Here is a 14617-nt window from a genome sequence, read left to right as displayed (position 1 = left end):
ATTATGCATTAAAAAAACAAAATGACAACACGAGAAAATTGTGTGTGAAACCGTGATATTTGGCTCACCCAATTTGACCATACTAAAAAAGAAGTCTAAGAATACAACAAAATATCACAACATTTTCACAATAGCTTCATTTTTAGGATCTAAATATTTTTTTTTTTATTTGAGAGAAATCTTATATTCATAACATGTTTAGAACAAATTCTAAATGACAAGTTGTTATTGGTTTAAACTGAGCCCACTACTGATATCACTTTTTCATCCATCAATAATACCTTGCCACATAATATTTGTTGTGAAACTATTGTAATAATGTTGTGGACATAGCATTACTCCTTAAACTTTAAAATAAAGTAATTTTTCCCTTAATATTTTGGAAAATAGCAAATGTGTTATATTATTATTCTCTCAGTTAAACCCTAATAAAAACTTATGATTCTTAATATATTTATTTTGTATGTCTAAAATACACATTATCAGTTTCTTATTTTATTATTTTATTTTAACTTTTAAAAAATTGACACCTCAATAATTGTAAAAATATTGTAAGAATGTGTTGTGTCAGTATAACTGTATATACACATATAAATATTTAAAAGAAAAAGACAAAAAGAGTACAAGCAAAACCGGTGTACTGTAGGGGAAAAAAAAAGGCCAATGAACAATGTAGATTGTCAAATAATTGTGAAAATATTGTAAAATTTTGTTAAGTCGGAGTAAATGTATATGTACATATAAATAATAAATATTTAAAGGAAAAGACAAAAAATCACAAACAACTGGAAAAAAAAAAAGGCCAGATGAACAGTGCACACGGGTTGAATAAACCAAACTACTGTAGATAGAGGCATTGCCCCTTTTTATGTAGTTAGTAGATTTAAATTACAAATGGCAAGTTTTATTTTTGTACGAAATTTAAGAGTAGTTTTAAATCATAAATTATTTCACAACTGATTTGTCACAAGACCCACAATTTTGATGTTACATATTGTAAGTAATTAACCATCGCTTATATGTGGATCCACCATTTTTTCACCAATTACACTCTGTCATGCTCATGTCACAGTTGTGGCAAGTAGTTGTAAAAAATATTATGGTCCTAGACTTTTTCGAAATTTATTTAGAGTAAGAGGTCCAATGTTCAATGCTCACATTTAGGGGTGTTCACGGTACAATTATTTAGCAAACTTGCCACCATACCTTAGAAACCAGTTACCGTTTCATTAGCTCGAGTCATGATCGCCGACAATTAGTTCTTTGACTTTCCAATTTTTGGGCACTAGTGTGGCGTAGTTCAATTGGCACAACCAAAAATCCCACAAATTTCCCAAATCTAACCTACAGCCAAAATCCACTAATCAAACCCACATATAAGAAAAATTAAAACCCATATGTCAAAATATCAAATCAAAGAGAAATTATGAAGGGTTAAAGAGACTCACCTTTGATTGACCTTAATTTGCTTCAAATTCACTACAATTTATCTTCGATATACTTTGATTATTTGGATTTCTAGGTTTCTAGCTTACTGGATTATTGGGTTTGGTGTGGGTTTTTGGGTTCGGTATGAGTGTGGGTTTTTGGGTTTGGACTTTGGAGAGAGAGAGAGAGAGAGAGAGAGAGAGAGAGAGAGAGAGAGAGAGAGAGAGAGAGAGAGAGAGAGAGAGAGAGAGAGAGAGAGAGAGAGAGAGAGAGCATGACTACATGAGGAGGATGGGTTTTGTGAGATATACATACATATATCCATACAGTTCGATTTATAGTGAAATACTATATTCAATTCCAACCACTTCACCTAACCAACGACAAAATGAGAGGTAGTTTCCAGTCACCTATTTCAGTTCAGTCAATCAGTTTGTTTTTCAATTTTTATCAAAATTGTGTTAAGCCTTGATATTTTCTAAAAAAGATTTTTATTAATTTTTCATGAAAATTAAAATGAAGCATTAATTTTTTTTTTAAAGCATTATCAAACTTTTTTGGCTAGTATACTTCTTGATTTTCCAGAAACTACTTTGCACGTTATAAGGGATTGTATATGGGCCAAAGATGTTTGGATAGCTCTTCCTGGACAAAGACCCATTAATTTCTTTTTGTTACCCCTAGCTTCTTGGTTGAAAGAATATCTCATTCAATAGCTTCCAGAAATTCACAATTATAATCCCCCATCTGCCACCCGTAACCAAATGGTGCACAAAACCCTTCACCTCTCTTCAGAGTTTCTTCTTCTCATCCATCCTAGAGTTTCTAATATTCCAAATGCATCTTAAATATATCTTGGAAACCTCCTGTTGATCCTTTTGTAACTCTAAATACCGATGATAGTACCTTAGGTAATAAGAATTTCACATGGGAGATGGATCACTGGATTTTATTCACATATAGGCTTAACAACGAATAATATAGCTGAGCTTTGAGCAGTTAGGCAACGGCTATCTATGGCTTGGGATGCAGGCATAAATTTTTTAAATATAGAGGTAGACTCTACTTTAGTTATTAAATGTCTTAACTTTTCCTGAAGATATGGCTTTGGCCTTCGCCCCTCTAATTTGTGATTGCTGGATGCTCCTGGCAAGAGACTGGATGGTCCGTCTACATCATTCTTACCACGAGGCAAGGGGAGTGGCGGACAGGCTAGCAAAGAGGGGAAGGGAGCAAAGCAATCAACTGGAAATATATGCACAATGTTCATCTTAATAACCTTGTGCAGAAATGCACTCCTAGAGAGTGCTCTATGAACCCTTTTGTAAATTGACACCAACTACATGTGTCTAAATAAATTCTCCTAGAAATGCACTCCTTGATGTACTTTGCTTTTAAATATTAAATAAATTCTCCATTTTCACCCCCAAAAAAAAAAGTTCTTTTCTTAGTCCTGATAAGTGATAATGAGTGATTGTCTTGTATAACTGAGAATCTCTGCTAAATCACTGGCTTCTTAGATTTTGTTTCAATTTATAACGAGTCATGTTTAACTTAATCGATGTACATCAAAGGCACTATACAAATCATTCAGTTGCCGCTATCCTGACTGCTCAGGTATAAAAGCCCACAGTACCTATATACATGCTTCATTACAAGTTACTGGGACAGAGACCAATGCTCACAAGATCTTTTAGCCATCATTTACATTGCACCATAATAATATCATAACATTTTGACATAATGTTAGTATAAAGATAGAGCACGGAATTATAGGATCAGTTTTAAAAATAAATATAAAAAATAAACATAAATTTCTCTCTGTATTGTGTTATTTGCTACAAGAGTCTCCTTCATATATCCTCTCTCTAGCTTTAAAAACTTGAAACATCAATAAAAATTCAAACAAGCATTCAAAACTAGTTTAGTCTACAAGCCTGGCACATTTCAGTTGCCACCAATTTTAACAAAAGATAGATTTGATTTTCTAGTCTGGAATACATAGAGAAGGTTTCGAAACTTCATGCTATATGATATAGTTGACATAAACTGCAGTATAAAGAAGACAAATTAGAAGAAGGGAAGAGGGGGAGGGGGGACAATTTTGTAGAAAGGAAGAATCCTTTGTACTAATAACCTGATTTCGCCAATCTGTGAAATTTGTTCCATGAGCATACAGAAATGCTTGTACATTTTCACAAAATAGATAAATATCAAGTCAAAATTTTATCCATTGCTTAATAGGGTCTATGCCTATGTACCAAGCCGACGTGTGTCCTTAGTTTTTTTGTTACTATTCCAATTAAGTGAGAAATAAGGAGTAAATGCACTTTTGGTCCCTACATTTTGGGTCATTTCTCGATTTGGTCCCTAAACTGATTTTGCTCCTAGGTTAGTCCTTGATTTTTTTAAATCGTTTTTAAAATGGTCCCTACCGTCAACCCAGTAACAGAAAAATCTGAAGTGGTAAACGAAGTGCATAGGTAGCATGTTAGATGCTAATATGACTAATAAAATAATATTAAAAAAATACCACGTTAGCATTCATGTCAGCATTTAAATGACAAGTCAGCATTTTAATTAATAAAAAAAATTTTAAAAATTAAACTAAAAAAATTCAAAATCAAAAACAAAAAAAGAAAAAACTTTTTCAAAACCTCTCTTTCTCTATGTTTGTGTCTATATCTTTTTTTTTTTTTTTTTTTCCAGATCCTTTCTTTCTCTGGCTCTTGGTGCGTATTTGTCTTTGTATCGTTCTTTGTTCAAGATTTCAATCCCTCTCTCTCTCTCTCTCTCTCTCTCAATCTCTGACATTTTCTCTCTCTCTAGACTTGACTTTCTAATTTCTGGGTTTTTCTAGTTTTCCATGGGGTGGAGATCGGTGGTCAGGGTGGAGATCGGTAATCCATGGGTCTTGCATTATGGGTTTGGTTGGAGATGGAGATGGCTGGGTTTGGTTGGAGAGGCTAGGTTTTTCTGGGTTTTAGTAGGGGTGGACTGTGGCCATGGAGATCAATGTGGCCGTGGAGATTGGTGTGGGCCTTGGATTTGTGTTTACAGGTTTGGTTGTAGGTGGGGTTTTTTTGGGTTTCTATAGGCGTGGGTAGTCGATAGTGGAGGTGGAGATCGGTGTGGCCATGTTTGTGTTTTGGTGATGGAGATGTCTCGGTGAGTTTGGTTTCGTGTTTGTGGTTTTTTTTTTTTTTTTTTGATGTGGATTTGTATATTTATTTCTTGGATTTATTGGGTTTGATTTAATAGAGGTTTATGGGTTTGATTTCTTGGATTTATTGGGTTTGATGGAGATGTCTCGGTGAGTTTGGTTTCGTGTTTGTGGTTTTTTTTTAGTTTTTTTTTATGTGGATTTGTATATTTATTTCTTGGATTTATTGGGTTTGATTTGGGGAAGAACATGAAGCATGAAGTTCATGTCCTGGGGAAGAAGAAGAACAATGTTCTTCCGAAAAATAATGAAATGCAAAACCAAAAAAACAAAAAATTAAGGTGTTTTAAAAAAATTTATTTTGTCATTTGTTTTTTAATTTTCTGAGATGCCTTTTTTATTTATTAAAATGCTGACATGGATGCTGATGTGGTATTTTTTAATATTATTTTATTAGTCACATCAGCATCTAACATGCCACCTATACACTTCATTTGTCACTTCAGATTTTTCTGTTACTGGGTTGACGACAGGGACCATTTTAAAAACAATTTTAAAAATCAAGGACTGACGTAGGAGCAAAATCAGTTTAGAAACCAAATCGAGAAATGAACCAAAACGTAGGGACCAAAGATGCATTTACGCCAAGAAATAATCTACTACCAAATTAAGGTGCTCTGTCATACCCTATGCGTTCAAATTCCACAATCTAAACTCAAATAAGCAGTAAGAATTGGAGTTTTTGAGCAATAAGTTAGTTTGGGCCAGCCATGTTAACCAGACCCAGACTAAGAGGCCTGGAATAGGCCAAGCTAGTCTTAAAGGACAGCAGGTGCTAACCAAACAATAGACTCAACCAGGTTAAAAACAACTTCAAACTGATCCAAGAATATTATGATACGCTCACATCATCCTTTGATTCAAAATTAATTTTCTCTATATCATTTAAAATGGTGTTTATCAGCAAAAGCAATTACAAGTAAACATAATTATTGTTGTTGGCACAAGAAATACAACATCTAAAAGCAAACAATAATTAATTCACAGGGAATGCTGTTATAATAAAATTAGCAAGCAAGCTCAACCCACACGCAATTTAGAACACTTCATCTAACCTTAGTTTTCCTTGAGCCATTCCACTACATCTCTATGTATAATTCATACTAATAATTTTTTTGGTAACTCTTACAGATAAATGGTTAAAACTTGGAATGATGTATTTGAGTTATTACTCGATTTCTACACCAACTAGTCTTTGTATATAAGAACAAAAAAATCAATTCCAGAAGACAGCAAACAAATAACTTCATTGTCATAATTAAAAAAAAAATGTAAAGAAGATTGACTTATATGAGTAAATAAATTTGTAAACAAAGACATGGATGGTGTACAAAGACCATCATTCAAGACAATTAGTAAGATACTTATCATATGACAACTACCTCAAATCAAGATTCTCATTTAATCAGGTAAACATTTTAAAATGTGACATTGAATTTTCATGTTTTCAGCCCCTCTCTCTTGCTCGATATCATAGGTCTAATTCATACCTAATCTAGAAGATCAAAGCCTTAAAATTGCCCTCACTTTTTCACAACAATAATGACAAAAGAATCAATCAAATTATATAAAAGAAAATTTCTAGGAAAATGTAAATTAAATAATGCTATTTAAAATACTTACATGAGATCCAAAGAATAAAAAGCCAAAGTAATTTCTTTCTCCAATTCCACTTACTCCACAGTCTCTTTTTTCTCAAGTTTGGTTCTTAACTGCAAAAGCAAAAGGAATTAACATGCAAGCCCATGATAAATCACCAACAAAGAACAAAATACATAAACATAAAAACTCATTCAGACATTTTCACAAACAATACATATGCACTCATTGATACACCTGAATCTTCAATAAGAACTAAAATTCCAAACAACAAAAATAATATTCTCAAATTCCTTAGCTACTTCATCAACTATAAAACCCAATGTGCACATGGATGAATTAAATAAAATAAAACCTTCAATGTTGAAACAAATCAGAGAGTGGGTAAGAGAGATTGCAGAAATATTAATCTGCCCCCAAAAAATCTCTTTATGGATGACTATCAATGTAAATTTCCTCAAATCTTAACTGTAAGAGTTAACCAAAAAAATCATTAGTGCGAACTGCAATATATCAATGGCAGTAGAAGCAAGAAAAAAAGAAACTAAATGAGAATTCTTCAAGATGCAGAAACTTCTACTCCCCTCATCTCTCTCCCTCAAATTTTACAGAGAAAAAAAAAAAAATCAACAAATGGTACCAATCTCAAAGCGTGAATACAAACAATTTACTCAAAAACCAATCTCAGTTTACCTAAAAACCAACAATTGGTACCAATCTCAAAAACCAACAAAATTTACTCAAAGTGTGAATAGCAAAAACACAGAATCAGAGAACTAGGTTTTCAGTTTTCACATAAATAAAAGAAGGAACACTGATCAACCATAAATAGGATGCAAAATTAGGTTTGAATTATCTACATTAGCAAAATTTCTTATTAGAGCAGTGTAATGAGTGAAGCTTGAGAATGTATTTTCTATCTAAATCATATTCTTAACTTGCCAAAGGTTTTATAGTTATTAAGCTTCTTGAAAGTGATGAAGAAAAACAAAAGGACAACTGGACTATACTTGTTAGCGACCAAACCAGCTGTACGGCAAGAAAGAAAATAAAATAAATCAGGATTAGACTTATAACAGGATGTTGGAGTTGGTCATTACCATTGGATGAAGAGGGAAATATTTCAGTTTTTCACGTTAAATAAATGCTTAGTCATCACACTCATCATGGCTTCCCTTTGAATTGACAAATCCAAGATGGACACCATCACAACCTTCATAAGTAATGACACGGCTACTGCTGCTGCATTGTGCATTTGCTTGGTTTAACTCTTCCATCAGTTCCATGTCTTGCTCATATACCAAGCTGACCCCACATTGTTGCACAGCATCTTCTGGATAAAATAATCGACGAGAGTGCCTTTCAAATACAACCTCAATCTGACTGCATTCACCATTCCCAACAGTACTAAACCAATCATCACGAGACAAATACAATAACCAAACGTGGTTCTCCCTACCTTTTCTATAAAGATTGTGAAACATGTCACCCATGACTTCCCCACTACATTCTCTAGAAAATGATTGAGTGACATATTGACAGTGAGGCATGTCACCAATGGCTTTCACACGAGCTCTAAAACCAGAACGGACCCATCTATTTATATTGAAAAGAGCACATAGAGTGAATCCCATCCACCTACTATTACACCAATTTGGAGACAACACTACGCTTATTGAGTTCCCCCAACTTTGATGGGTTAACCACCGCGGAACTAACCATCCGGGAATAATGATCTGAAATTCAATTTTAGATCCATCCTCTTTTCTTTTGGTAGTAGTTTCATATCCAGTTTTTTGACAAAAGAGTCCCTGTACCAAAAAAAAAAACATGATATTCCATTTAACAAGTGAAGAGAAAGACTCAAAGAGAGAGAAAGAAGAGATTACCTGTAGGTAACGGTTCAATATCGTAAATGCCACTCCACCACTGCTCTCATCATACCCATGAGAAAATGGGGAAGAATAAGGTTGTGACAAACTGCTTTGTCTAAGCAGTGCCGGTGATGGTTCTAGGGAACAACAGCCTTCCATATTTAAATATCTCATGGTTGATGGAAGCTCTGGCACTGATCGAAGCTTCTTGCAGTGGCTCAAATCAAGAGCTTCAAGTTTTGAAAGTTGACTGAAGCTTGCAGGCAGGGTGACAAAATTGTATGAACTTAGTGATAAATATTTTAACGAGGACAAGTTGCCTATACCATTAAGTACTATTTCTTCAAGTTGAGAATTCCCACCCAAATCAAGTCTTTCCAAACACTTTATTTTCTAGAAGTTCTCTGGCAGGTTGGCAAGTTTTGAGCATCCGGGAAGATTGAGAATTTTAAGAGACCTCAAACTATCCATGTTGCTTGGAAGGCATTCGAGATTTTTGCAGCGACTTAGATCTAGAATTTCAAGGGCAGTCAAACACTCGATTGATGAGGGTGGTAGTTCCTCAATAGCAGTCCAACCCAATATAAATCGCGATAGGCTTTTCATAGTTCCATTAAATTCTGGAATCTTCTTGATTTTTGAGCAACCAAAAAGATTGGTAAGAGATATGCATTTACTCAGATCTAAAATTCTAAGACGACTGAGTTTTCCAATAGATGGGTGTAATCCAACCAAATTAGTGCACCCACCAAGGCGTAGTACCTCAAGTCTCGGAACCCCGGAAAAGTCAGGTGTCCTAATAAGGTTCTCACACCGGAAAAGATGGGTGGACTTTAACTTTCCTAAACACTGTTAAAAAGAAGAAAAAAAAACCATTAAACATAGAATTTGGTTTAATAAGTAAAGAATTCTTTGAAATTAAAACAACCTTATTAATGAAAGGAGAAAGCTCAAATACACAGGCACTATATTGTAGCTACACTTAAAGAAAAGAGAAATAATAAATAATAGAAACGCAGTTAAAAGAACCAAATTACCTTTGTTCCTTCCCAAAGATATTCCAACTTGCCATTCTGCAAGTCAAGTTCAACAAGTTCTTTTGGTTGGAAACCAGATGGCAAACATTTTAACGAAAAAAATTGCAATGAAAGATGTCTTAGGCCATTAGGAAGACGATAGAGAGAAATTGAGGTGTTCCACCCATCAATTATTAGCAATCTAAGATTAGACATCTCTGGCAAAACTACAGGGTATTCTTCAGACTAGGTATCTTCTTGGAAATTATTGATGACTATGGCTTCAATTGCATCTGTTGCCTATGATTTCAAAAGCAGACACTTCAGATTTATACAAACAAAAGATAAGAAATTAGAATTACTACAGCAAACCCTTAAAAGGAGATAAATATATTCACTCCCTCAATTTTCCATATTTATAACCTCCTCTTATTTATTGGTATGCTCAAGAAGGCTAAGGTGAGAAATTGCCTCATTGAGCCGAACTAAAAGTAATTTAATTTTTGCATTCACTTCCCTCCCAAAACAGTGGGTCCAACTTTCAAATTTCATAATAGAAAATAGTAAGATGCCCTACATGTAACAATTTACCATTTGGCATTGTGATTTTGTGGAGAAAAAAAGTGATTTAAATGAAAATGTATAAAGATTGGTGTTTGGCTTTGCGTTTTTAAGATAATACAATTCATGGAGTGTTTTTTTCTTTTTTCCATTGCATATTCACACTACCACTTTTCATATCAAAAATACTTTCCAGTTTTCACAGATTTTATCAAACAATTAATTTCAACCCAAACAGACACTAATAGTTGCATTAGTAATTAATAGATTGTAGTACACTAGTACCGCATCATATTTTAATTATATAGTGTATTACATATTTAGCCATATTAGTAACTAACAGATCCTAGTACATCATATTTTAAAGATTTTATATTATTTTTTAATCAATTTGAAACTCATACTGTACATTAAAACAATAAAGGCGCACTTTTACGCATGGTTTAAAAACTGGAACAGTCAGAGAATAAAAAATGGGTTTGGTTCCTAGTTTTTACAGGTTGAACAGGCGACTATCATGGCTGAACCAATGGTCATATCATGTAAAAATGTGCTTTTTGAAAAAGCTACAATAACCATGTAAATATAGAGGTTACTATAGTTTTGTATTTCATTTTTTAATCCTCTCTATCTCTCTCTCTCTCGGTTGCTCCCCAATCCAAACAGTCCAGCCACCACCACAACCTAGCACCACTACCACAACCCATTACAAAATTTGATCATCCTATCACAAAATCCAATTGAGCCATCAACCGAAAAATCCAAATCAAACCCAACAGTCTCTTAAACTCATCAAACCAAACCTAAAATTAAATCCAATCAGCAACACAAAAAATCATACAACAAAGATCCAAGATGTGGAGCAACTCCAAATCTCGCCATCGGTGTATAAGGGAACTCAAAATCATCAACTAAGGTCGCCAATCAGACTAAGGAGGATCTGGTTGTTTGGATCTTTGCAGAATTGGTTGTGGATGGATTTTGGGTTGATATTTGATGGCAGGATAGGTGGCAATGATGTGAGAGAGTGCTTTCCTCGCACGCGTGTGTGTCTTGGGTTTGATGAGTTTGGAAAGGTAGAAAGAGTGAGTGAAACTAACTGTGTGTGAGAGAGATAGTGATTTTTGTTTGAGAAGAAGAGAGATATGATTTGGGAGCATTAATAAATAAAAATTAATAAAGAAATAGTATTTTAATAAAATGTAGTGTAAATAGATAATCTAATGTGGATGTTTTTAAAAAATAGTTGTGTAAAATAGAACAAGTAGGCTCTTATACTAAAATTGACAGTAAATTTTACATATGCTAATATGAATGCTCTAAGAAATCGTTATAGACAATATATTAGCATGTTAAATGAGCATATTCTATATTCTGTTACTTAGATACTTAGGTAACCACTTACCAATCGAAGTTTTTATTTTTATTTTTTTAAGAACTAATTTATTGAAAACAATTATGTAACTATACCTACTCAATCTTATTTGCTAAAATAAAATTACAAATTCTTACCATATTTTTCTCCAATAGAAACAAATCCTTAATAAGCCACAACCTACTTTGCCTTACAAGCTTTCCACATGATCGTTGACGAACAATTTTTTCACCCATTTCTTTTAAGAAATCATGCATCCCCAATGTTTCTTCATCGCAATAGAAAGATCTTGTGAGAGTCAAGAGAGATTTGTCCATGAGAACACGTATACCAATACTTGCATCAAAACCACAGTTCTCTAATATATGTGTTACTATAGTTTTGGACCACCCCGTAAAGAAACATGCAATATCTAAGAATACCTCCTTCAGCATATCCTCTAGTCCATCAAAACTTATTTTAAGTATATCAAATATTTCTTTTGGAGGATTTTTTTTAAAATAGTCCAATGCACTTTGCCATTCACCTCTTGTTCTTCCAACTAAAAAGGAACCCAAAGTAACAAGAGCTAATGGAAGACCATAAGAATATTTTACCACATCCTGAGAAAGCTGCACATAACCTTCTTTGGGTTGTACATTATTGAAGGCTTTCAAACAAAACATTTTCAAAGCATCATCATAATTTAGTACTTTAGGCTTATATATTTTAAGAACTCCATGTGCAACCAACACATGTTCATCTCTAGTTGTTATAATGATCCAACTCCCCAATCCAAACCAGTGATGTTCTCCAGCCAATTTTTCTAATTGGTCCACATGATTAACATCATCTAGGACAAGTAAAACTTTTTTACGATGTAACCTATTTTTGATCATGTCAACTCCTTGATGAACAACCGATATATTTGTATTTGTTACCCCCAAAATATCTTCCAAAATTTTTTTTTGTAATCCAAGCAAACCATCTTTTTTCGAATTTGCCCTAACATCAGCAATAAAACTAGAAGCTTCAAATTTATCAGAATGCATATCGTAAACAACTTTAGCAAGAGTAGTCTTTCCAATTCCTCCCATACCACAAATCCCTATCATGCAAACATTATTCCCAAAATCTAAATACTAAGGGATCAATTCTGCCACAATAGATTCTATTCCTATAAGTTTTTTTTTAATGATTAAGAATTTTGAATTCAATTTCTTTATCGTCTCTTCAACAATTTCTTGGATAAATTCTGACTCATACCTGCAAAGAAGATAGAAAATCTTTATGCGATGGCCCAAACCAAATATAAAATATTCTTTTTTCACAATGTGCTGGATGAATTCTAACCCATGCCAATAAACGAGATTGAAAATATTTACATGATGGTTTAAACCAATAAAAAAACCCCAATTAGGAAGAAAAATATTAGCCTACTTGCTCAAACACATTTGAATTCATTTGCTCAAGTAACGTGGGTAGAACTATCCATATAGGAACACAAGGGAGTTACTTGGACTAAATAACATGCATGTAACTACCCTTCGCATAAGCGGAAGTATAAAATAAAGAACACATGTGAGTTATGTGGTTTAGTCTAGCGGTATACATCCACGAAGGAACCCCTTAGTAGTTATATCTTTGATACACGAGTGAAGTACAAATCTTGTATTACAATGAATCCAATTATGAGTGCAAGCATAAATTTTTGTTTGGGGGGAGGGGGACGAGACTAAACTATCATATTAATTTACAATTCAAGAAAAACTCAAGGTACTATACACACACACACATACACGAAAGTTACACATCAACAAAATTATCTTATATGAGAATTTTACATCCTTTTAAACTTTGCTTGAGTGTACATGAGTTTTTAAATTTGCCATTGATATATATAACAAATACTCAAAAAAAAAATCATTTAGCATCTTCCGTTAAAATTATAATCAACAGTGGTCTTTCATAATAAAAATTCATCCATTATCATCTCCATTGTGAAATTTTGAGCAATTTCTTTTTCAATGTAAACTATCAATTAAACATTATTAAGGTCACTTTTTGCTCTAAATTTTTCAACTCCAAACCTGAATGGAAAAAGCACTCTCCTCCCTTGAGGTTTGAAAAAATTAACACCCACCTTTTTGTTTATATTAGTAACGAAATATTCTAAATTTCTATAAGAATCTCTTTACAAAATTTTAACAATGGTTAATAAAAAAAAAACTGATAAATTTATAATAAAAATACAAAATTTATCAAGCACCAAAACACTTGCAACGGCAAATCTCTCCATAACTTGTTAAAAAAATAATAATAAGAAGAAAGGGTCACATACTATTTCCGACCATATAACAAAGTTTAACAAGTAAGGCCCGTTTGGTACACTCACTCAAACACATGTTTTCAGTTTTAAACAACATTACACGTATTTTCATACACTTTTTCACTCACATGTATTTCCACACATGTTTTCAGTTTTTAAGTGCACGTACTAAACACCCCCTAAAGGTTGTAATATTTATTTTTATTTGAGAAATAAATACAATATACTGCTAACTCAGCAGCTCAAACCCTTCCCCCTAGACCCCCAAGCATTTTGTAAATAAGAATGTGTCAATTCAGCTACAAGACCTTTGACAAAATGCTGTAATATTTCATTCCATGCATATTATGCCACATTCTAATAACTATTTATATTATATACTTCATGATATATGAAATAAGACTGGGCGTTTATATATAAGATAAATAAATTTGTCATGAAAATTATCCCTATTCTATAAATCCCAACCAGAGAGATTAGCCACTTCTGTCAAAGTACATCTTCATGTTTCCACCATCTCTATGCTCTCCTTAAAACATTCTTTATGTTTATCAAATGTTTCTGCAAAAGTTCCCTTCTGTTTCCGTACATCAGATGATTCCACATGGTAAAAAATTGGAAAAACTTCCAATCTTTTCTCTTTCTTGCATCTCACAATATGCACTAGTTCATCCAAGCACCATGTTGAAAATGCATAGTTTATTGAGAAAATAACAATAGCAAATCTTGATTCTTCAATAGCTTTCACGAGCTCTTGTGAGATGAATTTTCCTCTCTCAAGTTCTTCATCGTCCCTAAAGGTGAAAATGCCTTTATTTTTCAAAGCATTATATAGATGATCCGTAAAGCCTTTACGGGTGTCCTCGCCTCTAAAACTGAGAAAGACATCGTATGTCCACCGCGTTGTTGAAGAAGAAGACGGTGATGAAGTTGAGGCTCCTTGGGTGCTCATGGAAACCTGTAAATCTTGAGCTATAATATAGATCCACGAAAAAAAAAAAAAAAAAAAGATACGTTCAATTAAAATGAAGAGAAATATATTAAAAGGAAAGAAAATTAAGGAAAGAGAAAACAATTTGATGTGGATTTTTCATCTCAAGGGCGAAGTGAAAGGGAAAATATAAAAGTGATGAATATGTGAGAAAATTGAGAACATACCGATCGAAACTCTCCTGAAACAACGCCTGATTTAATTCCTACTAGATAAGTTTCCCGTTTAGTAAAGGAATGAGT

At 33.3% G+C, this 14617-nt stretch overlaps 1 pseudogene; it reads right to left on the bottom strand.

Moving 5' to 3' along the window:
* Positions 1-7398: 7398 nt before the first annotated feature.
* LOC142610460 (disease resistance protein Roq1-like) lies at positions 7399-14336 on the bottom strand (annotated as a pseudogene).
* Between the last annotated feature and the right edge of the window lie 281 nt (positions 14337-14617).

The sequence above is a fragment of the Castanea sativa genome, chromosome 9 (assembly GCF_040712315.1).
Source record: "Castanea sativa cultivar Marrone di Chiusa Pesio chromosome 9, ASM4071231v1".
NCBI lineage: Eukaryota > Viridiplantae > Streptophyta > Magnoliopsida > Fagales > Fagaceae > Castanea > Castanea sativa.
Note: the sequence above shows the minus strand (reverse complement) of the source record. Positions and strands in the feature narration are given on the sequence as shown.